The sequence below is a fragment of the Adiantum capillus-veneris genome, chromosome 20, assembly GCF_014529385.1.
Source record: "Adiantum capillus-veneris isolate H3 chromosome 20, ASM1452938v2, whole genome shotgun sequence".
NCBI classification, from domain to species: Eukaryota; Viridiplantae; Streptophyta; class Polypodiopsida; order Polypodiales; family Pteridaceae; genus Adiantum; species Adiantum capillus-veneris.
The window spans coordinates 63,890,965-63,914,032 of NC_140950.1; the positions used below are offsets into that span (position 1 = coordinate 63,890,965).

At 42.6% G+C, this 23,068-nt stretch overlaps 1 pseudogene; it reads left to right on the forward strand.

The window, feature by feature from the left end:
• The first annotated feature begins 20,411 nt into the window (after nt 1-20,411).
• LOC147432616 (uncharacterized) lies at nt 20,412-21,041 on the forward strand (annotated as a pseudogene).
• Nucleotides 21,042-23,068: the final 2,027 nt, after the last annotated feature.

Consider the following 23,068-nt stretch of genomic DNA (forward strand, 5'->3'; position numbering starts at 1 on the left):
ATAGTTATTGCATCCATGCATGCAACCCCTTTCAGAGTCTTGCCAGGCCTATCCTATTAGGCAACCTTACCGCCCTGCATCAACATTTTTTATTTTTATTTTTGTTCCCTTGGAGCCCATTAAGGGCCTTGCCTTTGCATCATGGAAGCATTAGCATGCTTCAATTTCAAAAATATTATTTTCTTGTCCGTTGCCGGCATCAATTACAAATTGCTTCCTCCGAAACCCAACTAAGCAGCAATCCTCGGCTGCAAAATTTATGGCTTTTGGAATCAGAATCTTCCTGTTGAATTAGGGTACGTATGCAACGGATGGTGCGCCTCTCTCGTAGCAAGACGAAGAGTTGGAGTAGGGTGGGAATCACCCTCTGCATGAATTCAACCCGAGTATGAAACAAATTTGTGTGTTTTAAATATATAAATATATATAAAAAACCCTACGTGGAAGCCATGGCGGCCATCTGCAAGCTATTGATGAAAACGATGTGCTTGCGCTGAGCGTTATAGCCCATTTCGTCCATGCCTACAGAAGCGTTTTCTCATATTCATGCCGAGGCGATTGTTTTGGTACCGCTCTCGCCTTCAATAGTGTCGCTCGCCGTCTTGACTCCCTGCGCACAAGGGTTGCTTCCCGCGGGCCTCAACCTCTTTGGTTCTGCATAATCAAGGGCCATGCCCACGACCCTTCCCCCTTGCTTGATAGAGAGCATCTACACGACCCAAGCTCACCACAGAGAAGTAGGAAAGAGAGAGAGACCATCTACTGACATGCATCCACGACTTGCTTCCATGCCCTCCTTCTCCTTCCTCCCCCCTAAACTCTGATACTAGTGAAAGGTCAGGGGAACTAAACATGCTCTTCACCACCCAACCATGCCCTATATAGGCCCTTGGCCTTCTAAATATAGTGACCCCCTTGACTGCATGTCCGTCCTGGCCCTTGGCCCGGACTGGTCCTACCATTGTCCTGACACCATCACTGGACGCACTTACATGCCTTTAAATTCTCTCTTTCTTCCCACACGACTACAACAATGGTCTCAAACAAGTAGACTGAAGATCAAGGCTATGGATGTTGGCACAGATAAGGTTAAGCCCACTGTACCAGCTTCTGTACCTACGAAGGCAGATGATAGCAAAGCCTTAAACCAGTCAGTTGGAATAACGGGAGCAACTACAAAATAAGGCTTCCCCTTACAAAACCAATCACATGGGCCCTGTTGATCTGGGGTGTTGTTTGCGGTGCTGCAACATCTGACATTGGATCAGATCCACACGGATTGTATCTGTTTGGCCTTTGAAGGCCTTAAATGTAACATTTTATTTCATTCCTTTTCTCGCCGTTCCCCTGGTCTGCTACATCTGACCCCTCCACAACAGTTCTCCCCCCCCCCCCCCCCCCCCCCCCCCGGCCCAAGACTACTTACAGAAGTGGAGATCAACAAAAATCTTAGGTGACAAATGCAATACCTTTTGCGACGACGCCCAATGTCGGGCATCCACGGGACTTGACAACAATGACACTGATTTTAGTTCATTTTTCTATACAGACATTGTATTAGATCCATAAGGGCTGTATTAGTTTGCTCTTATAGGTGCTTTGTATAAGTTGCAGACTCTCATACTACATACCTAGTACAAGTTTAGAAGAGAAGGTTAAGTTTTTGGTCTTGCCAGACATTTTCTTGATGCATATTCTTTTACATATTTTGATGTCTGATTGGCAATGTCAGAAAGAGCAACTAAGTTCAAATCAATTTTGCATTGTTTTCTTTATTCGTGGACCAATCTACTATTTATAGTAGGGCCTTTGCCTGATGTATGCTCGTGATATCATGACTAGACACTAGTATGCTCGTGATATCATAATTAAACACTAGTCAATGCCCTTTAACAATTATAAATAATAAATTTTACAATGTTAAGAACTTTAGAGACAACAACTTGCGATATCAAGGGGACTACTCCATTTATTCAAACAATAACAATCTACAATATATTGATTCCATCTCACTTTTCGATTAATCAGAGGCTCATCATTGTAAATGACTTTTGCTAATTACAATTCTCTCCTACTTGTATCTCTCTCCCCACGCACAAACTACTACATATTTCAGATGCAGTACATCATCCAGAGTCTAATAATTTATAGAGAGCAACCAGGTAAGTTCTCTCCGCATTTTCATTTTGGGTTTTGGAAAATCTTCTCAGAAACACAAGTAATTATACACTAATAACACTCTCTCAGATACTCATAGTGCTACACATACTTCTTAATACCATTCCACAGAGAACAACAACGTAATTATACACTAATAACACTCTCTCAGATACTCATAGTGCTACACATACTTCTTAATACCATTCCACAGAGAACAACAACGTTACATAAATTCAACACATCTAGCTTATTTATCAGCTTGATTACCATTTATTTCTTGAAAGAAGGCATGGCTCTTTTCATTACCTACATTCTCTACCATTGTGCCAATACTTGTATTAAACGAAATTGCTATTGCGATCATTTCACATTGAGATATGCAGCTACTCATGTGAGTCGCGGTGCTTTCAGTTAAATACCAATTTGTCAGTACTTTGTTACTCAATCTTACTCCAATGTGGTGTGAAACAAGTAGTACATTTGTTTAATGTTTTTATGCCCTGCCTAGTCTGTTGGTCACATGCACACAGATCCATCAATTTAGGCAGTGTGTAAATGCTCATCTTGGTGTAGATTCGCCGATTTAGGCAACACCAGTTATCTGTGCAGTTCCGCCGATTTAGGCATCACACTGACAAATTGCAAAGTCACAATGGTAAATGCAGATTCGCCGATATAGGCAGCATTAGTGCAGATTCTCCAATCTAAGAAGCACGTCTTATTGGTGTAGATTCGTTGGTTGAGGCAACACCGATCAAGAAATCATGCTGCAGTGGCTGGCCACCATTGTAACTAGTATGATTTTGTTACCCGGGTACATTTTGAAAGTGATTTTGATTTGGACTTATATTGTGGAATTGGAATTGGATTGGGATTTGGTATCTGGTGATTATTACGGCAGTGTTTATGTGATGAGACTTGCTATTATGAGAATTGATTCTGATGAGTGTGACCAATGATATCCTGATTCATCAGGGTATGACATATATTGCTTATTCTAGTGGTATGGGACACTAGAATAGGTAGTATGTGGATGACGGTAGGCATAAGCAATGTTGTCTAATTTTATGAATTTCTTACTATTTGATACATATTTCTAATCATTGTTTTTGACAAGTATTGTTTGCAGATTTTTATCTTCGCAATTAAGGACAATTGCTTTCCAACGGAGAGGTATGTTATAGAATTGATCTTTTATTATTTATTGCAGCTGACAGGTGGAAAAGACTAGACCCAGCTTGGCCTATGCGAATGGATATGTATATCATGTACATTTTATTATTCAAGCGCTCTTTTATGAGCTTTGGCCATTTATGATCGGCCGGCTAGTCTGTACTCATTTTGACCATTCAAGAAATCTATAAATGAAACACGTGCAAGAGGAAAATGGTCACTCTTGCAAGGGGGGAGATTGCACCCAGTGCTTGCGTTGTTCTTCTCTCCTCTTCCCTCTTCTCTCTCCCCGTGCCGACGCAGCACTCCATTCTAGGAGGTGAGTCTGCACGCGCCCTATTGCTCACTCTCGCACTCTGCCTCCCTCTGTTCGTGTATCTCGCGATTATGCATTATGTGGTTGCTAGGTATGTCGATTAGTAGGTTTATGTCTTGCTATGTGCTATTTTCGAGTATTTTGCAGGGCAGACAGGCTTCCGGCTGTAGCATCTTTCATCTTAAAAGTAGCATTTAAATCAGCCTTAAATTCAGCAATATGTCTCTCATTTGGTATAGTGATCAGTAAATCATCTACATAAAGAACCACAATGAGAAGTACATCACCCTCAACTTTTATGTACAATGTGCTTTCTGTTGGACTGTTACGAAAGCCTCGTTTGACCAAATGAGTGTCAGATTTCTCATACTAAGCACGAGCAGATTGCTTCAACCCATACAAAGCCTTCTTACATCTTCACACTTTGTCCTCTTGTCCTTTTGTGATGAAAACGCAAGGCTGTGTTACATAAACTTCCTATGTCACCATTCAAGAAAGCAGTAACAATGTCTGATTGATGTACATCCCAACCAAAATGAGCTGCCAATGCACATAGAAAATGCACAGTAGTCATACGCCAAGTGGGAGCAAAAGTTTCTTCATAATCTATGCCTTTTTGTTGCGCATAGCCTTTTGCAACAAGTCGAGCCTTATGGCGATCAACCTCACCATCCGACTTGCGTTTCAACTTGTAAACCCACTTTGTACCAATAGCCTTTTTGCCAGGAGGCAAATCACATAAAGTCCATGTGTCATTTTCTATAAGTGCATCATATTCTGATTGCATGGCAGCCATCCAATTTTCTGGATTTTGTGCTTCATCAAAAGAGAGAGGTTCCTCAACATCATGTAAGCTAGACACAGCCAAAGCATAACAATTTGATGCATAAGATGCATGGCAAGAGCCTGAACGAGTATGACTAGACAAAGGTGCATCCAATTTACTGTCACGCAATGTATGCACCAACCATTTTGGCATACCTCTAGCCTGCTCATTTTTAGCCAGTACATCATGTATATCTACATCAGTAATAGGCTGATCTATAACATTTTCGAGAACCCCCATAGGCTATACATTTGCCTCATTGGAATTTACATTCGAACTTCCACCAATAAAAAGAGGCAACAAAGTGTCATAAATGTCCTGTGACCTTACATTACTGTCTCTAGTACATGACAGCAAGGGCTGAACAGAATCTTCCACAAACACTACATCCCGTGAAACCAGAATACGCTTTGTTTGCGGATGATACAACCTGTAACCTTTGCTTTCAGCACTATAACCAACAAAAATACATTTAACAGGCCTATCATCCAATTTCTTGCGTTGTGTTTGTGGCACCAAAGCATATGCCAAACAGCCAAAACACGCATGTGCTCAATAGAAGGCTTTCTATCATGCGATGCTTCATATGGAGTAATAGACTACAAAGCTTTCGTAGGAAACCTATTAAGTACATAAGTGGCACACATGATGGCCTTAAGTCAAAAAGAATGCGGCAAAGCTTGACCATACATTGTGCCACTTCCATAAGTGACCTTATTTTCCTCTCAGCAACACCATTTTGTTGATGTGTATAAGGCACTTTACATTGGTGTTTTATCCCACGACTAGCCAGAAATGCATTAAATTCATGAGACATATACTCCCCCCCTCAATCGAAACGGAGGGTGTCCATGGTTGATTTTAAGACATTTTTAGTCATAGCCAGAAATTGTTTGAAGCACATAAAAACTTCGGCCTTCGCTAAATACCCATGCATGCCTGGAGTAATCATCAATGACTGTCACGAAGTAAAGGTAATTTCCCAAGGCTGGAGTTTGCATGGGCCCACAAACGTCACTATGCACAAGCTGCAACCTGCATGTGGCCCTAACTGACCCATCCTTTGGAAACTTAGAACGCTGCATTTTACCCAAAATACAGCCTTCACAAACATGTTTGATAGGTGCTTCAAGAGGTGGAAAAGAAGCAACCATATCAGATTTCAGCAAACTGGCAAAATTCAGATGCCCAAAACGTGCATGCCACAATTTCGCATCTGAAACACCCCTTGAATCTGTAATTGCATTTGCAAAATTTTGTCCACACTTGTCATACAAAGTGAGCTTTTACTATCCATGACACAAAATGCCAGATGCAACAATTTCATCACCAAAACTGAGATCATGAACTGTACAACTGTCATCCACAAATTTGACTACAAGTCGAAGTCTAGCCTAGTGCGAATATAGAAAAAAGATTCTTCTTGATCCCTGGTACATAAAGTACATAAAGCCCATTCTGCATCAACATCAACATCATAGTCTCCTTTCACAGAAGACTCAACAATGACCGCATTTGTAATGGAACCAGCATTTGCAGTGGAACCGCCCTCATTCTCTTTGGCCTTCAACTTAGGACACTGCTTGATCAAGTGATCCTTAGCTTTACAATAATGGCAATGTATCTTATTTTTGTCCTTATCACCAGAATTTCTAGACGCATTGCTGCCAGCAAAAGCATTAGGAACAGAAGCTTTGCCACTTGTAGCAGAACAATAAGAAGTGGCTGCATTGCTGTTACCACCCTTTCTTTGAGAAGAAATAAAAGCCTATTCAATTGCAAGCTACCTAGTCCTATTTTTTCTGGAAAGTGACTCTTGCAATAGCAATGTGCATAATGCATCAAACTTGACAACTTCAGGATTTCCTTGGGTCATAAGTCTCCAAGTACTAGCAAAAGTCTAGTAAGAATCTAGTAAGGCATCAAGAACGTTTTGCACAAGGGAACTGTCTGAAATGACTTCACCTGCAAAAATAAGTTGCTCATTGATATTCTTGACACCAGTAAGAAAAGTGTTCATATCATCTTCCTCATGCATAATCTTTGATTCCAGCTCTTTACGCAACAAAGCAATTTTAGCCTCATTGTGCCTTGCATAAAGACCTGCTAGAATATCCCAAGCTTGTTTTGCAGATTTTGTTGAACGAATGTGAGGAGTAATTGTGTGATTCACAGACAACGCAATCAACGCATGAGCCTACGCATCCTTCACATCGCAATGAGCTTGTTCTATCGTAGGCAAAACAACTCTAATAGCAGCAAGACTTGCAACATCGCCTACATCCTCAGAACCATGACGTACATGAATGTCCCCTGCACAATATTCCAGACGCCCTTTGACACACGAACATATTGCATCTCTTGAACACATCTGTATTGTTGTCAGCGATGGAAAATGCTATATGTGAAAATTGCCCAAAATGAGGAGAAACTAAGTGAGACCAGCACGTGCTATATAGCACATCCCACAAGAATGTATGGGACTTGTTATGCAGTAATGGTGCTGACACAAACTCTGCACAAAATGGAAAAATTGCTTGTGTAGACCTGACTGTGGTGGAAATGGAGGGCAAAATGAGCTTGAATCAAAAATCTAAGCAGACTATGCTCTACAAACGCTCGCCAAAGCTCACAGAAACCGGAGAAAGTGAGCAAGCGTGTGTTGGAGCTGCTGGCGACTAAGCCTGGGAGGATGCAACCAGCTATGATACCAAGTGTTGAAATTAGGGTTGCAGAGAAATGCACAGAGCTTGGAGAAGACGAAGGAAGCTTAAGGCACACAACTGAGAGTGTATTACTTAGTGTGCAATGGAAAGATGGATAGCCCTACAGTGATGGGCATATATACAATGCACGGGGGAAAAAAACTCCTAAAGAGGGAAAAAATGCCCTGGCGGTCCTAGTGTGTTCACACACATCACTACCACATGTATATGGTAACGAGAGAGAGAGAGAGAGAGAGAGAGAGAGAGAGAGAGAGAGAGAGAGAGAGAGAGAGAGAGAGAGAGGGAGAGAATATATCCCCTCATTTGGGTGATGTAAAGTATCTTTTGGTGTTTTAAAGTACATGCATTTTGATGACTTAAAGTATCTTTGGTCTTTTTAAGTACACTAGTAAAACAGTGCCGCTTTCAGCGGCGACATGGCCCCTCTTACCCTCAAACCTGTTGCTCTTACATAGCATCTCTCTCTCTCTCTCTCTCTCTCTCTCTCTCTCTCTCTCTGTGTGTGTGGATGTGCATGTAGGTTCAAGAGTCATAAAGCTTTGAAGACTATTTTATATTGGTGAGTAGTCATAGGCATTGTTCAATTGAGGGGTTGACTGAGGAACAATGCTCTCTCTCTGCATTGTTCTCCCTATGTGCGCGTGTGTGTGGCTAGGGTTGCAGGGCACACTTGCCGGTGGAAGGAGCTTCGCCACGTGGCCGGGGGGGCTAGAATTACGGGTCCGAGAGCTATGAGACTACATCCCTCACCATGTGACCCAAGACATGCAATCCTCCAGCCCTCATGTATCACCAGTGTCAGCATCCACGAAAGGGTACACATACCGCCCACTTGCCTCATTAAGCTTCATAGCAAGCAAATCTCCGGCATCAGCTCCAATGGGTTGATTTGAAACTATTGAGCTTGGGGAGGCCGAGATAGAGAGAGAATTACTAACAAAGTCCTTGAACGACCCGTAAGGCAATGATCTCTATCTCTCTCTCCCCAATATGAAAACGCATTATAAGCGACGTAACGCGAGCTCTACCGGTTGCAGGAGAGCATTGAGCATCCAAGAAAGGGTACATGTATTGCCGACCTGCCTCATTAAGCTTCCTGATAAGGCAATCTCCTGCCATTAGTTCCAATGGGCTGATTTGAAACTCTTCAGCTTGGGGAGGGGGGATAGAGAGAGAGAGTTACTAACAAAGTCCCTGAACAACCACGATCTCTCTCTCTCTCTCTCTCTCTCTCTCTCTCTCTCTCTCTCTCTCTCTCTCTCTCTCTCTCCATCTCTGTCTCTCTCTCATCTCCTCTCACACTTCTCTCTCTCTCTCTCTCTCTCTCTCTCTCTCTCTCTCTCTCTCTCTCCAATACGAAAATGCATCATACGCGACTCCTTAACGTGAGCTCTATTTGCAAGAGAGCATTGATGTGAATCTGAATCATGTGAGAAAGGCGAATTTCCTGAGACGTTGCACTCTTGGGCTGCGGGCCAGGAGATGGTTCTAGATTGCCTTCACTGCGCTCGCAATTGGGCGTCCAAATTCAAAGTTGAAGTTCGCATAACATTCAAGTCTAGAAAGTGACAGGCAATGCATAAGGTCTCATGCATTGGGGATGCCAATGTGGTAGCAAGTTCAAAAGGCGGAAGTAGTACCTTCTCTCTCTCTATACATGTCTGTGTGTAGAGGAGGGGGGGGGGGGGGGGGGGGGGGGGGGGGGGGGGGGGGGGGGGGCACACTTGTCGGTGGAAGGAGCTATCACCACGTGGCCGGGGGAGGGCCAAAAATTTCGGGTCCAAGAGCTCCGAGCCTGCATCCCTCACGTTGTGATCCAAGACATGCAATCCTCCAATCCTCATGTATTACCGCTATCAACATCCATGAAAGGGTACACATACCGTCCCCTTGCCTCATTAAGCTACCTCGCAAGCCAATCTCTGGCATCAGCTCTAATGGATTGATTTGACACTTTTCAGCTTGAGGAGGGGGGGATGGAGAGAGAGTTACTAACAAAGTCTCTCTCTCTCTCTCTCTCTCTCTCTCTCTCTCTCTCTCTCTCTCTGTCTCTCTCTCTCTCGCTCTCATCTCTCTCTCTCTCTCTCTCTCTCTCTCTCTCGCTCCTCTCTCTCTCTCTCTCTCATCTCTCTCTCTCTCTCTCTCTCTCTCGTCTCTTCTCATCTCTCTCTCTCTCTCTCTCAGTATGAAAACGCATCATATGCAACATAAGGCGAGCTCTACCTGCAGGAGAGCATTGAGCATCCAAGAAAGGGTACATGTACCGCCCACCTGCCTCATTAAGCTTCCTCGCAAGCAAATCTCGGCCATCATCTCCAATGGGTTGATTTGAAATTGTTGGAGTACTTATTGGATCAAGCCTTTGCATAAAGGAGGGGTTGTAAAGAATGTAAACAACTATCGGACTATAATGATTGGGTCTTATAGAAAAGTCGTTTGGGTGCATAATGGAGATGAAATTGAATGATTGGGTTGAAGAGAATCACAAGCTTACAAAAGGACAAGCGGGTATTTGTCGATGCCAGAGCAACATTGATCCTTCATTGATCATCTTGTCACTCTTCGTGTTTTCATGGAGAAAAGTCAATTGAAAGACAAGCAATTGTACTGTTGTTTTCTGGACTTTAAGAAATCATTTGATATGATTCCACGTAATAATTTGTGGAAAAGGATGGAAGAACTCTGAGTGCCAAGTGAGTTTATACTTGCTGTTTCTAGAATCTATATGAAGGTGATGTGTGAATTATGCATGGGAAGAGGAATTTCAGAACTTTTGTAAGCACTAATGGGGTTAAACAAGGATATCCAAAAAAATTGTCGACCTACGAACGCTCGTCAAAGCTCACAGAAATTGGAGAAAGTGAGTACGCGTGTGCTGGAGCTGTTGGCGACCAAGCCCGGGAGGATGCAATCAGCTCTGATACCAATTGTTGGAATTAGGGTTGCAGAGAAATGCACATAGCTTCAAGAAGACAAAGGAAGCTCAAGGCACACAACTGAAAGTGTATTACTTAGAATGCAATGGAAAGATGGATAGCCCTAGAGTGATGGGCGTATATACAATGCACGGGGGGAAAAACATCCTAAAGAGGGTAAAATGCCCCAGCGGTCCTAGTGTGTTCACACACATCACTACCACATGTATATGGTAACGAGAGAGGAGAGAGAGAGAGAGAGAAGGGGAGAGAGAGAGAGAGGAGGAGAGAGGAGAGAGAGAGAAGGAGAGAGAGAAGAGAGAGAGAGAAATACATCCCCCTCTTTTGGGTGATGTAAAATATTTTTTGGTGTTTTAAAGTACATGCATTTTGATGACTGAAAGTATCTTTGGTCTTTTAAAGTACACTAGTAAAACAGCGCCGCCTTCAGCGGCGGCATGGCCCTCTTACTCTCAAACCCCTTGCTCTTACTTAGCATCTCTCTCTCTCTCTCTCTCTCTCTCTCTCTCTCTCTCTCTCTCTCTCTCTCTCTCTCTCTCTCTCTCTCTCTCTCTCTCTCTCTCTCTCTCTCTGTGCATTGTTCCTCAGTGAGCCCCTCAATTGCACAAAGCCTATGGCTACTCACCAGTATACAATATTCTTCAAAGTTTTATGACTCTTGAACTTGCATGAAAACTTAGAGACACATGGGGAGGGAGAGAGAGAGAGAGAGAGTAGAAGAAGAAGAAGTCGTTCAAGCTACATGAGTTGGAAAAATTTGAGAGCTGCGTGCCTGCATCCCTCACGCTGTGACCCAAGACATGCAATCCTCCAATCCTCATGTATTACCACTGTCAGCATCCACGATTGTTCAGCTTGGAGAGTTACTAACAAAGTCCTTGAACGGCCCGTAAGGCCACATCTCTCTCTCTCTCTCTCTCTTCTCCTCTCCTCTCACTCTCCTCCTCTCTCTCTCTCTCTCTCTCCTCTCTTCTCTCTCTCTCTCTCTCTCTCTCTCTCTCTCTCTCTCTCTTCTCTCTCTCTCTCTTCAATATGAAAACTCATCATATGTGATGTAATGCGAGCTCTACCTGCAAGAGAGCATTGAGCATCCAAGAAATAGTACACGTACCGCCCACCTACCTCATTAAGCTTCCTTGCAAGCCAATCTCCGTCATTAGGTTCAATGGGTTGATTTGAGACTGTTCAGCTTGGGGAGGGAAGGATAGAGAAAGAGTTACTAACGAAGTCCGTGAAGGACCTGTAAGGCCATGACCTCTCTCTCTCTCTCTCTCTCTCTCTCTCTCTCTCTCTCTCTCTCTCTCTCTCTCTCTCTCTCTCTCTCTCTCTCTCCTCTCCAGTATGAAAACGCAGCATATGCGACGTAACGCGAGCTCTACCTGGAGGAGAGCATTGATCACCGAAGAAAGGGTACACCTGCCGTCCACCTGCCTCATTAAGCTTCCTCGCAAGCCGATCTTGGCCATCATCTCCAATGGGTTGATTTGAAATTGTTGGAGTACTTATTGGGTCAAGCCTTTGCATAAAGGAGGGGTTGTAAACAATGTAAACAACTATCGGACTATATGATTGGGTCTCTTATGGAAAATTTGTTTGGGTGCATAATGGAGATGAAATTGAGTGATTGCACTGAAGAGAATCACAAGCGTACAAAAGGACAAGCGGGTTTTTGTCGATGCCATATCACTATTGATCATCTTATCACTCTTCGTGTTCTCATGGAGAAAAGTCCGTTGAAAGAGAAATTGTATTGTTGTTTTGTGGACTTTAAGAAGTCCTTTGATATGATTCCACGTAATAATTTGTGGAGAAGGATGGAAAAACTCCTAGTGCCATGTGAGTTTATACTTGTTGTTTCTAGAATCTATGAGAAGGTGATGTGTCAATTGCGAATGGGAAGAGGAATTTTAGAAATTTTGTAAGCACTATTGGGGTTAAACAAGGATATCCAAAATTTTTGTCGACCTACGAACGCTCGTCAAAGCTCACAGAAATCGAAGAAAGTGAGCAGGCATGTGCTGGAGCTGCTGGTGACGAAGCCCGGGAGGACACAACCTGCTCTGATACCAATTGTTGGAATTAGGGCTGTAGAGAAATGCACACTACTTGGAGAAGGAAGCTCAAGGCACACAATTGAGAGTGTATTACTTAGTGTGCAATGGAAAGATGGATAGTCCTAGAGTGATGGGCGTATATATAATACACGGGGGAAAAAACCTCCTAAAAAGGGAAAAAATGCCCCAGCGGTCCTAGTGTGTTCATACACATCACTACCACATGTATATGGTAACGAGAGAGAGAGAGAGAGAGAGAGAGAGAGAGAGAGAATATATCCCCTCTTTTGGGTGATGTAAAGTATCTTTTGGTGTTTTAAAGTACATGCATTTTGATGACTTAAAGTATCTTTGGTCTTTTAGGTACAATAGTAAAACAGTGCCGCCTTTAGCGGCGGCATGGCCCCTCTTACCCTCAAACCCTTTGCTCTTACTTAGCATCTCCCTCTCTCTCTCTCTCTCTCTCTCTCTATCTATCTCTCTCTCTCTGCATTGTTCCTCAGTTAGCCCCTCAATTGCACAAAGCCTATGGCTACTCACCAATATACAATAGTCTTCAAAGTTTTATGACACTTGAACCTCCATGCACACTTAGAGACACATGGAGAGAGAGAGAGAGAGAGAGAGAGAGAGAGAGAGAGAGAGTAGAAGAAGAAGAAGTCGTTCAAGCTACATGAGTTGGAGAAATTTGAGAGCTGCGAGCCTGCATCCCTCACGATGTGACCCAAGACATGCAATCCTCCAACCCTCATGTATTACCGTTGTCAGCATCCACGAAAGGATACCCATACCACCCACCTACCTCATTAAGCTTCCTCGCAAGCCGAACTCTGCCATCAGCTCCAATGGGTTGATTTGAAACTGTTCAGCTTGGGGAGGGGGGAATAAAGAGAAAGTTACTAACAAAGTCCCTGAGCGACCCTTAAGGCCACAATCTCTCTCTCTCTCTCTCTCTCTCTCTCTCTCTCTCTCTCTCTCTCACTCTCTTCTACTCTTCTCTCTCACTCTCTCTCCTCTCTCAGTCTCACTCTCGCTCTCTCTCAATCTCATAATGAAAACGCATCATACGTGATGTAATGCGAGCTCTACCTACAAGAGAGCATTGAGCATCCAAGAAATAGTACACGTACCGCCCACCTACCTCATTAAGCTTCCTCGCAAGCCAATCTCCACCATCCGCCTTAATGGGTTGATTTGAGATTGTTCAGCTTGGGGAGGGAAGGATAGAGAGAGAGTTATTAACAAAGTCCCTGCAGGACCTGTAAGGCCATGACCTCTCTCTCTCTCTCTCTCTCTCTCTCTCTCTCTCTCTCTCTCTCTCTCCCCCTCCCTCCCTCCAATATGAAAATGCATCATACGTGACTCCGTAATGCGAGCTCTACCTGCAAGAGAGCATTGACGTGAATCTAACTCATGTGAGAAAAGAAGTCAAAGAGGACTTGTTGAGCTCTCTTGGATCGGAGACACTACAAGAGGTTCTTCATATTAGCGACGCTACCATTGCGATGCTCAAATGTGTAAATCCACGACGTCGCTATGGTCGTCGCTATGAGGGTCGCTATAATATTTGTTAAATAGTGACGGTCATAGTGACGAGCGTAGCGACATCGACAGGGGTAAAAAAATACACCGCGAGTGTCAAAATCGCAGATCTCATATCTGAGTTTCGCTCCACCTCTCTCTCTCTCTCTCTCTCTCTCTCTCTCCCCCCCCCCCACATACACACACACACACACACACACACACACGAGGAGAGGAAGGAAAGCCAGGTATGCTCCTTCCCTCTCATGTTCCCTTCCCCTCTTTCTCTCTTTCCCTCTCTCTCTCTCTCTCTCTCACACACACACACACACACACACACATTGTGTCTTTGAGAGAGAGAGAGAGAGAGAGAGAGAGAGAGAGAGAGAGAGAAAGAGAGAGAATGCACACATATACATAAACAAACAACACATACACACACACACACACACACATTGAATGTACACACATGCATAAACAAAGAATGCATACTCACACACATTGAGAGAGGCCGAAAAGAGAGAGAGAAGAGAGAGAGAGAGAGAGAGAGAGAGAGAGAGAGAGAGAGAGAGAGAGATCTATATAAATAAAAAAAGTAGAGAAAATATGATATGAAATGTTAAATTAAGATTTAGGGTTAGGTTAGATTACAATTAGGGTTAGGTTAGATTACAATTAGAATTATGTTAGACTAAAGATTATTTTAGAATTAAGATTAGATTAGATTTAGGTTTATGCTAGATTTAAGGTTCGGTTAAGATTTAAGTTAGATTACATTTAAGTTTAGGTTAGATTTAAGATTAGATTAGATTTAGGTTTGTGTTATATTTAGATTAGGGTAAGATTTAAGGTTAGGTTAGACTTAAGATTAGATTAGATTTAGTTTTATGTTAGATTTAAGATTAGCTTAAGATTTAAGTTAGATTACATTTAAATTTGATATAGGTTAGATTACATTTAGGTTTAGGTTAGATTTAAAATTAGATTAGATTTAGTTTTGTGTTATGTTTAAGATTAGGGTAAGCATTTAAGATTAGTTTAGACTTAAGATTATATTAGATTTAGGTTTATGCTAGGTTTAGATGTAGGTTAGATTTAAGATTAGATCTACGTTAGATTTAAAATTAGGCTAGATCTAAGTTAGATTTAAGGTTAGATCTAGTTTACCTTCAGGATTACGGTTTAAATTTAGAGTTAGGCCAATGGTGATCTCTTTCTTCTCTCCACGGATACGGCCACTTGGTATAATCATATACATGCTGCCTGTACTTATCTATTAGACCTTTTAGGGCATGTCCCTTGAACAAGTGTAAAGTAGCTGTTGTGAAAAGATGTTAAGCTACTGTGAATTGCTACAGCTCAAGAAGATGAAAAGGGGTTTTGTCCACTACATGCATTGTCATGTAGACGTGGGTGTGTAGATTTCTCATACCCACAAATATAGGCATTGACCAATAACGACAAGGTTATAACCCTCTCCTTTGATGCAAATCCTGTGGTGGCGAAACTCACTTACTTTGGCACGTTACAAGAGATTCTGAGGATCGATTATAGAGGATTTTTTGTGGATTTGTTCGACGTGCAATGGTTCAAGATAAACATGGAGGGTCGCAATGCTACAGTGCACAGAGGAGAGTCAGGTTTCCTTGAGATGAATTCAACTAAAATGTGGACCGACCTAAGAGACACTTTCGTACTACCCGACCATTCTGGACAAGTAAGTCTATTAACATCCAATTTTAGAGGACTGATGATCTGGAAGCACTCATGTAAGTTATGTGGCTCTTGCAGGTGGTATTTCATCTTACAAAGTCTGCATCAAACTGGTGGTATGTCATAGAAATAGACCCTCGAAGTGCACGGACATATGAGGGCTACCATGTACCAATCACAGCGGCATTAGTGGAGGAGATCGAAGAGGATATTGATGATTCGGAAGCCGCAGAGGTGGTACAGGACAAGCCTGGCGCTGCTACTCTCTATGGGATGCATGCAGAGGATCTACAAAATGAAACGGAGGACATCTGCCTAAACGGAGAGCTCTATATAGACATAGGGAGTTATGTTGAGTTACGCGAGGATGAGAGAGAGACCTCTTAAAGCCATAAATTGTATTTGAGCAATTTTGCTCCTTTTTATAATATATATTGTATTCAAGTGGAGTTTTGTCCATTCTTGTCTATATGCTATACTTGAGAAATTTAAATTGTGTTTAATCAAATTATAACTTGATCAGATTCTCTTTTCCATTCATCATTAGGATTTAATGTTTGTGTGTTTAATGCAGGTATGTATGATGATGAGTTTCTTTCTTCCTTGTCACCCCAGCAGAGGAGGTGGTACGAGGAGCGTCATCGTTCTAGAGCACCATTGCGTCGTTCCACTTTTTCAGCGTCTCCTTTGGAGCACTCACTGTGCTCCAAGAGTTTGGTGTCGACGAGACGATCTACACACTCTTCTAGGCACCGACGTTCTAGTGGTGGTGGAGGTGGTTGTTGTGGAGATGCCGCCGTTGATGCTTCGACATCGCCTCATAGTCTATGAGGCTCCTTACCTTCCCCTTCTTTGCCCGCCCCCACACCAGCCACGACATCGCCATCTACTCCAGGTTCTACGCGGCTATCGGCCGTTCTTGGCTACACACCACTCGCTACTCCTCCGGGAGTCACCCCAGTCGACACTCCTTGCTTCGAGGCCCAGACTCCAGTGGAGACACATGTCGTCCGTACCCCCATCAAGATGCCACTCGATATGAGACTCGAGACCCCTACAGAGACACCCAGGTTCACACGTCACAGGCAAGAGGGCTTGTCGTACTCGATCAACATCAATGGCGGCATCATCTTGGATGACGACAGTAAGAAGGCGATCTAGCGCATGCGTGGCCTTTGCTCTCAGGTTTTTCGACACTACATACTAAACACCTGGAGTAAAGTGTCAAATGAATTAATAGACAATGTCATCAGCAAGCTGCATGACGAGTTTCCCGTGTCAAGTCGGGATGAACACTTCAATGAAGACCTGATGAAGGTGCGGATGCGTGAATACTGCAAGCACAAGTGTTCTAAAGTGCAAAAAGCATTAAAGCATGGGTGGAACAGGCCAGATTGGCTGGCCAAAGAAAATTGAAAGAATGCAAAGCGAGGAGCGCGCGAGAATTTTGACAAGTGGAAGCAAAAAAAGGAGGCAGCCAAAGCGCGAATAGAGGCAGGGAACTCGCACCACTTAGGGAGCGGCGGGTGGGCATCATTTGAGGCCAATTTTGTAAGTGTTTTTGCATTGCCCTTTAGGTTTGGTATTTATGGATAATTGTACTTTTAAATTTTAACATAACGTCTTCTTTGTATGTTTTGAACAGTGGTCGATGACAGGACGTGACCCCACACCGTACGAGCGCGAGTATCCGGGCAGAAAGGGCTTACACGCCCTTATGGACATTCTCACTTCTTGTTCCAGCATGGTTAGTATTTCACTTTACGCTCTTACATTTGTTGTATTTTAATGATAACCTAGATATGCCGCTTGGATACGATGAACCGTCTGATCAAACGACGTCAATCTAGCCATAGACATATAGCACTAGTTTTCTTTTGTCATAGCATGTATATATGATGACTTATGCACGTCATTTTTGTAACTATTGGTCAACGATCTATTTTCTCAATAATGACAATTGTGTTGTAGCTATTACATCAAATGATTTTGCCTATGATGTGTATAATTTTGTCGATTAACTTTCATCGAACTACTTTTGTCTGTCAGTTTTGCATCTTCATTTTGGAAACAATGTTCAATATGGTTGATGGGTGGCAAGGCATTCAATGCCCTACCACCCAAAAAAATTTATTATCGGGTGTCGCTATAAGCGTCTCTATATAAGGTTCTGCAGTGTCTCTATAATTGTCGCTAAAATGAGGACTTACACGTCGCTATAGGTGTCGCTATATAGTGACACCTATAGCGACGTTTATAGAGACGCCTATAGCGACAATCTCATTTCGACGCTTTTAGCGACGTCGGGGGATTAAAAAAGTGATTGTAGTTTTGTCGCTACAGCCATCACAAGTGCTCATAACCTCTTGTAGTGAGAGAAGAAGAGACGTTGCACTCTTGGGAGAAGGCCAAAAGACGGCTCTCGACCGCCTTCAGTGTGCTCACCATTCGGCACCCAAATTCAAAGTTGGACGTGTACACGACATTCAAGTTCAAAAAGTGACAAGCAATGCATAAGGTCTCAGGCATCGGGGATGCCAATGTGGCGGGCAAGTTCGCAAGGTAGCAGCACCTCTCTCTCTCTCTCTCTCTCTCTCTCTCTCTCTCTCTCTCTCTCTCTCTCTCTCTCTCTCTCTCTCTCTCTCTCCCCCCCCCCCTCCCTCTGTGTGTGTGTGTGGATAAGGTTGCAGGGCACACTTGCCGGTGGAAGGAACTATCACCATGTGGCCAGGGGAGGGGCCGGAATTTTGGGTCCGAGAGCTGCAAGCCTGCATCCCTCACGCTGTGGCCCAAGACATGCAATCCTCTAACCCTCATGTAGTACCACTGTCAGCATCCACGAAAGGGTACACATACCGTCCACTTGTTTCATTAAGCTTCATCGCAAGTCAATCTCCGGCATCGGTTCCAATGGGTTGATATGAAACTATTGAGCTTGGGGAGGGAGGGATAGAGAGAGAATTACTCAGAAAGTCCTTGAATGACCCATAAGGCAATGATCTCTCTCTCTCTATGAAAACGCATCATAAGCGACGTAACATGAGCTCTACCTGCTGTAGGAGAGCATTGAGCATCCAAGAAAGGGTACACGTATCGCCCATTTTCCTCATTAATCTTCCTGATAAGGCAATCTCCCGCCATTAGTTCCAATGGGTTGATTTGAAACTGTTCAGCTTGGGGAGGGGGGGATAGAGAGAGAGTTACTAACAAAGTCCTTGAAAGACCTGTAAGGCCACGATCTCTCTCTCTCTCTCTCTCTCTCTCTCTCTCTCTCTCTCTCTCTCTCTCTCTCTCTCTCTCTAATATGAAAATGCATCATATGCGACTTCGTAACATGAGATCTATTTGCAAGGGAGCAGTGATGTGAATCTAAATCTTGTGAGAAAGGCAGGCAAAGAGAACTTGAGCTCTCCTGGACTGAAGAGAAGAAGAGACGTTGCACTTTTGGGCTGCGGGCCGGGAGATGGTTCTAGATTGCCTTCAGTGTTGCATTTATTCAATTGAATAATGCAATCTATATCAAATAATTCGTCATTATTTGAATATTATCGTAAAATACGTGGTATTATCGAATAATTTATAATTTATCGATCGATAAGCTATCCATCGATATTGTATCAATCGATAGTGTATCGATCGATATTGTATCGATTGATACGCTAGATTTATTAAAAAAAACACGTGCCGTTGTTCGATCTGTTTTCGATCGATTTCGATTTTGGAGCTTTCTAACTCACATTCTCTACCTCATACTCTCGAGCAGGTTAGCTTCACGTACTGGTAAGCATCTTTTCTCTTCAGATTCGTAGTTTTTATAAAAAATAATTTAAATTTTACTTTCATGTGATTATATTACTGTATGTGTCTCTGATACGCCTTCGGGCCCTCTTAGTCACATAACAGTTTAAAATTTAGGATATAGAAATTACTATGGCTTGTATGATTTTATATCTTACTTCCATAGTAATCTAATTTTTTTATAGAAAACATTGACTCTTGTTCTGATATGCTTTGCAGCACTCTTACTTGAGTCAATGTTTTAGGAATTTAGATAACACTGCACATTGTTTTGATATGCTTGTCGGCACTCATACTTTGTACGGTGTTTTAGGAGACCATTAGATAGCATGTGCATTTGTTTGATATGTCTCACGACACTCTTACTTTGTACGATGCTTTAGGTAAAATAAGTTCCAATGAAATGTGAGCTTACAAAAAACATACTTCTTCCTGCGTTTGAGCCTTGGTTCTTACAACAGAAGAGGATACTCCTAGACACGATCTGTGCAAATAAATTTTTTATCTAGTGAGTCTTTAAGCTATACACTTTTCAATTTACGTAGTCATGGACCACATGATTCGTAGATCTAAATTGTAGATCTGTATAATGAGAAAAGTGCAATCTTTAAACTACTCCACGCGTCACAATCTTCGGTTCTTACAATGGGAGGAGTTTTTCTCAGACACGATTTGTGAAAAAAAAAACCATTATGTGATGAGCTACTGATTTTTATAGTGTAATCGTTCTCGGCGTCTGGATCGAATGTTTATCCTTTGCTCTTACAACGGGAATAAAACCCCTGTGTCTGGTGCTTAGAACTTGCTTAGATCCTTACAATGAGAAGGATACACACGTGACACCATATTTTATATTAATTTTTGTAATTTGTAAAATAATGCGTATTTCTATGACTTCGTCACATTCCTATTGATAATGTCTCATACATGCGAGGTTTTTGATTTGAAAAATCATAACATATTTCTTTATGATATGAAAAATCATAATTAACATCATGCATAATCGTGTGCATGTTCTTGTGTATATTAATCATAAATTACATTCATGTAGATGTATGGTTTAGGGTTTAGGGTGATTGTCCAATGGTTGTGTTGTAAATAATGACTAGAATGTGTTGTATTGCATGTCACTTATACTAATGAGAAGTTTTGATTTTTTGTTTTCTTGTTTTAGCTTCTACGCACATCATGGGTACTACAGGCAAGATAACAAAAGTTGAGCGCAAATATGTCAAAGAATTTGTATGCACTCATCTTTATGGATTACGAAGTGATCGCCTTCAGGAAGTCTGGCAAGAGTCCTCATACAAATCCTTTTTGGATGAGTTATGTAGTGCTACATATGCAGCACTAGTTGCAAAATTTTGTGGTGCTTCACGTGGGATTGAAGTCCTTACAGGTGGTCAGTTGGGCCACGACGTGAGTCGAATCATAGGGTAAGTTTGCAGAGTTGTAGAAACCCTTGACAAGAAAATCAAAGGGAAGTCCGACTTCATGGACCACATGAAGGAAGTAGAGGTCCTCTACAGAAGCATGAAGCAACACGGAAAGAGACCAAGGATCGAAGAAGAGCCCAGGGATGTACCCGAAGTGCCTATCGCTTCGGAAGTACCAATCTCTAGCAATGATCCAATGCTGCCCAACTTGGGAAGTTTAGACCCATGCAACCTCGTCATCATGCGCATGGCTTGCATTGCATTTCCACAAATGGCAAGCATTGGAGAAGGTAGATACGGCATGGTCACGAAGGTGAAATTCAACCATGAAACCTTCAGAGATGAATTTTACGCTGGCAAGCTAATCAAGGGTGATGGCTAGAGGAGTGCCAATGACATAGCACTGCATGAGGCCACAATTATGAATATCACTCATAGTGGAATCATTGCTGCTCTGGGATTGGCAAGACACGCCACGTGAGCGCCCACCCTCATCTTCAAGATGTGGAATGGTGGAAACCTTGACCACTGGCTAGAGAGACTCCAAAAGGAGGGGAAGAATGTAGCCATGAGCAAGGGTTTGAGAGACACTGAGGGGACCGTTGAAGGCGTCAAGAAGAATATATGGACTATCATTAATGGATTGCTCCAAACCTTCATCTTTTTGCACGCAAATAACATCACTCACAATGATGTTCATGGGAGTAATATCTTGCTGCATTTTGGATGGGCTTGACTATATGTAGCCGTATGTAATTGGGGTAGTGCAACCTTGTTCCCCTAGGACACATTTCCAAAGTTGCCAGATATTCTCCCATCGACGAGGGAAGCCTAGAACAAGTGATATTGGTGGGTGGCTCCCGAATGTATATCGACAAATCCTCCAGTCTTCACGCGCAGCCGAGATATCTACTCCCTTTGTAAATACATTCAAGAACTCCTTAAATATTTACCTAAGGATGATGACACTAATTATATCGCTTTCCTCATACGCTTTCAAGAAGTCCTGCGCACTTGTGTATCTACCAATCCCACCCAGCGCAAGTCCTTACATGATCTCCTCAGCATGTTACAAGGCATTAAGCATGTTGGTCGCACACTCCCAGATAGTGCAGGTTTGAGGCCATCTAATGATTGAAATTTGAAACCATACCTTGTAATTTGAAAACGTGTCTATACTTTGCAATGATACAATTTTGTCTTGTCTCATATCCATTGATTTGAAATTTCATGCTATTTTATTACATTGTTGTTGTCAAATTGATGAGAGAGATGTGAATTTTAAAATTGTGTGAATGTTAACATTGATTGTACCGTTGATTGTAGTTTTTTAATCAATGTGTATCTATTTTTTTGATCTAATTACTTATTGTCGTGTGATTCGATAGGAAATGGCAGCCCCATATGCTCCTCCCAATGTCGATGGTGAGCTCGATCACGAAGAGTCTTAACGCATCCTCAGAGAGGAGATCATGCGTTACAGGGCTCAAGACCTCTCGTCATTCTTTGTTAAGGCCGCGGAGCTCGAAGGTTTGGAGGGCGAACCAATGAAATTGAAAGACATACGCAAGTGTTGTCCCTTTTTTTTTTCTGAAAGATGTACTATTCAATTAGAGGTCAGGTCATGCCAAGGCAACGGCACCATTGAAAATCTCAGATTTGCAACACAAAGGGTTCGCACGTGTGTTTCTCCTATGCTTCATCCAAAAGGAGCGCAGTCTACCTAACAATAATCAAGTTGCCATGTACTTCATCCAGCAAGTCTTCGTGCAAGATATAATGAAGAAGCACGTCCTTTGGACGGACCGTCCTTTCAACGCTGGTGTTAGACTTGGAAGAGCTAAAGAAAGGGCACAAGTGTGTCATGGGGAGGCAGATCCACCTGCACAAAAGAGGCCAATTGTGCTCCTACCAGATGAGCATGAACAAATTGTTAATATTGTGTCTCAAGGGGCTACACTAGCCACCCAAGGAGAGAGCATTTTCTCTCTACAAGAGAAGTTGGCAACCAAAGAAGAAGAAGTACTTGTTTTAAAGAGAGAACTTGCTAGATACAAAGCGTGGTATGATCCCGGGGGATTCACTGTGTTTTTCCGTACGGTACCACGTGAGTGTACACGAGGGGGGTTTTTGGATTTTGTACATAAGCGTATACAATAGGGGTAGCTCCTCATTATTTCATACTCATATCGTATACATAAGGGAGGGGGGGGGAGGGGTATCACATACTATGTGTGTGTGTGTGTGTGTGTGTAATATATATATATATATATACATACATACACATGTACATATACACACCTTGTGTGTGTGTGTGTGTGTGTGTGTAACACATATGTATGTCTTTCACACATACATACACATCGTACAAATAAAGTATTACACACGAACACACACATATGTACAGAC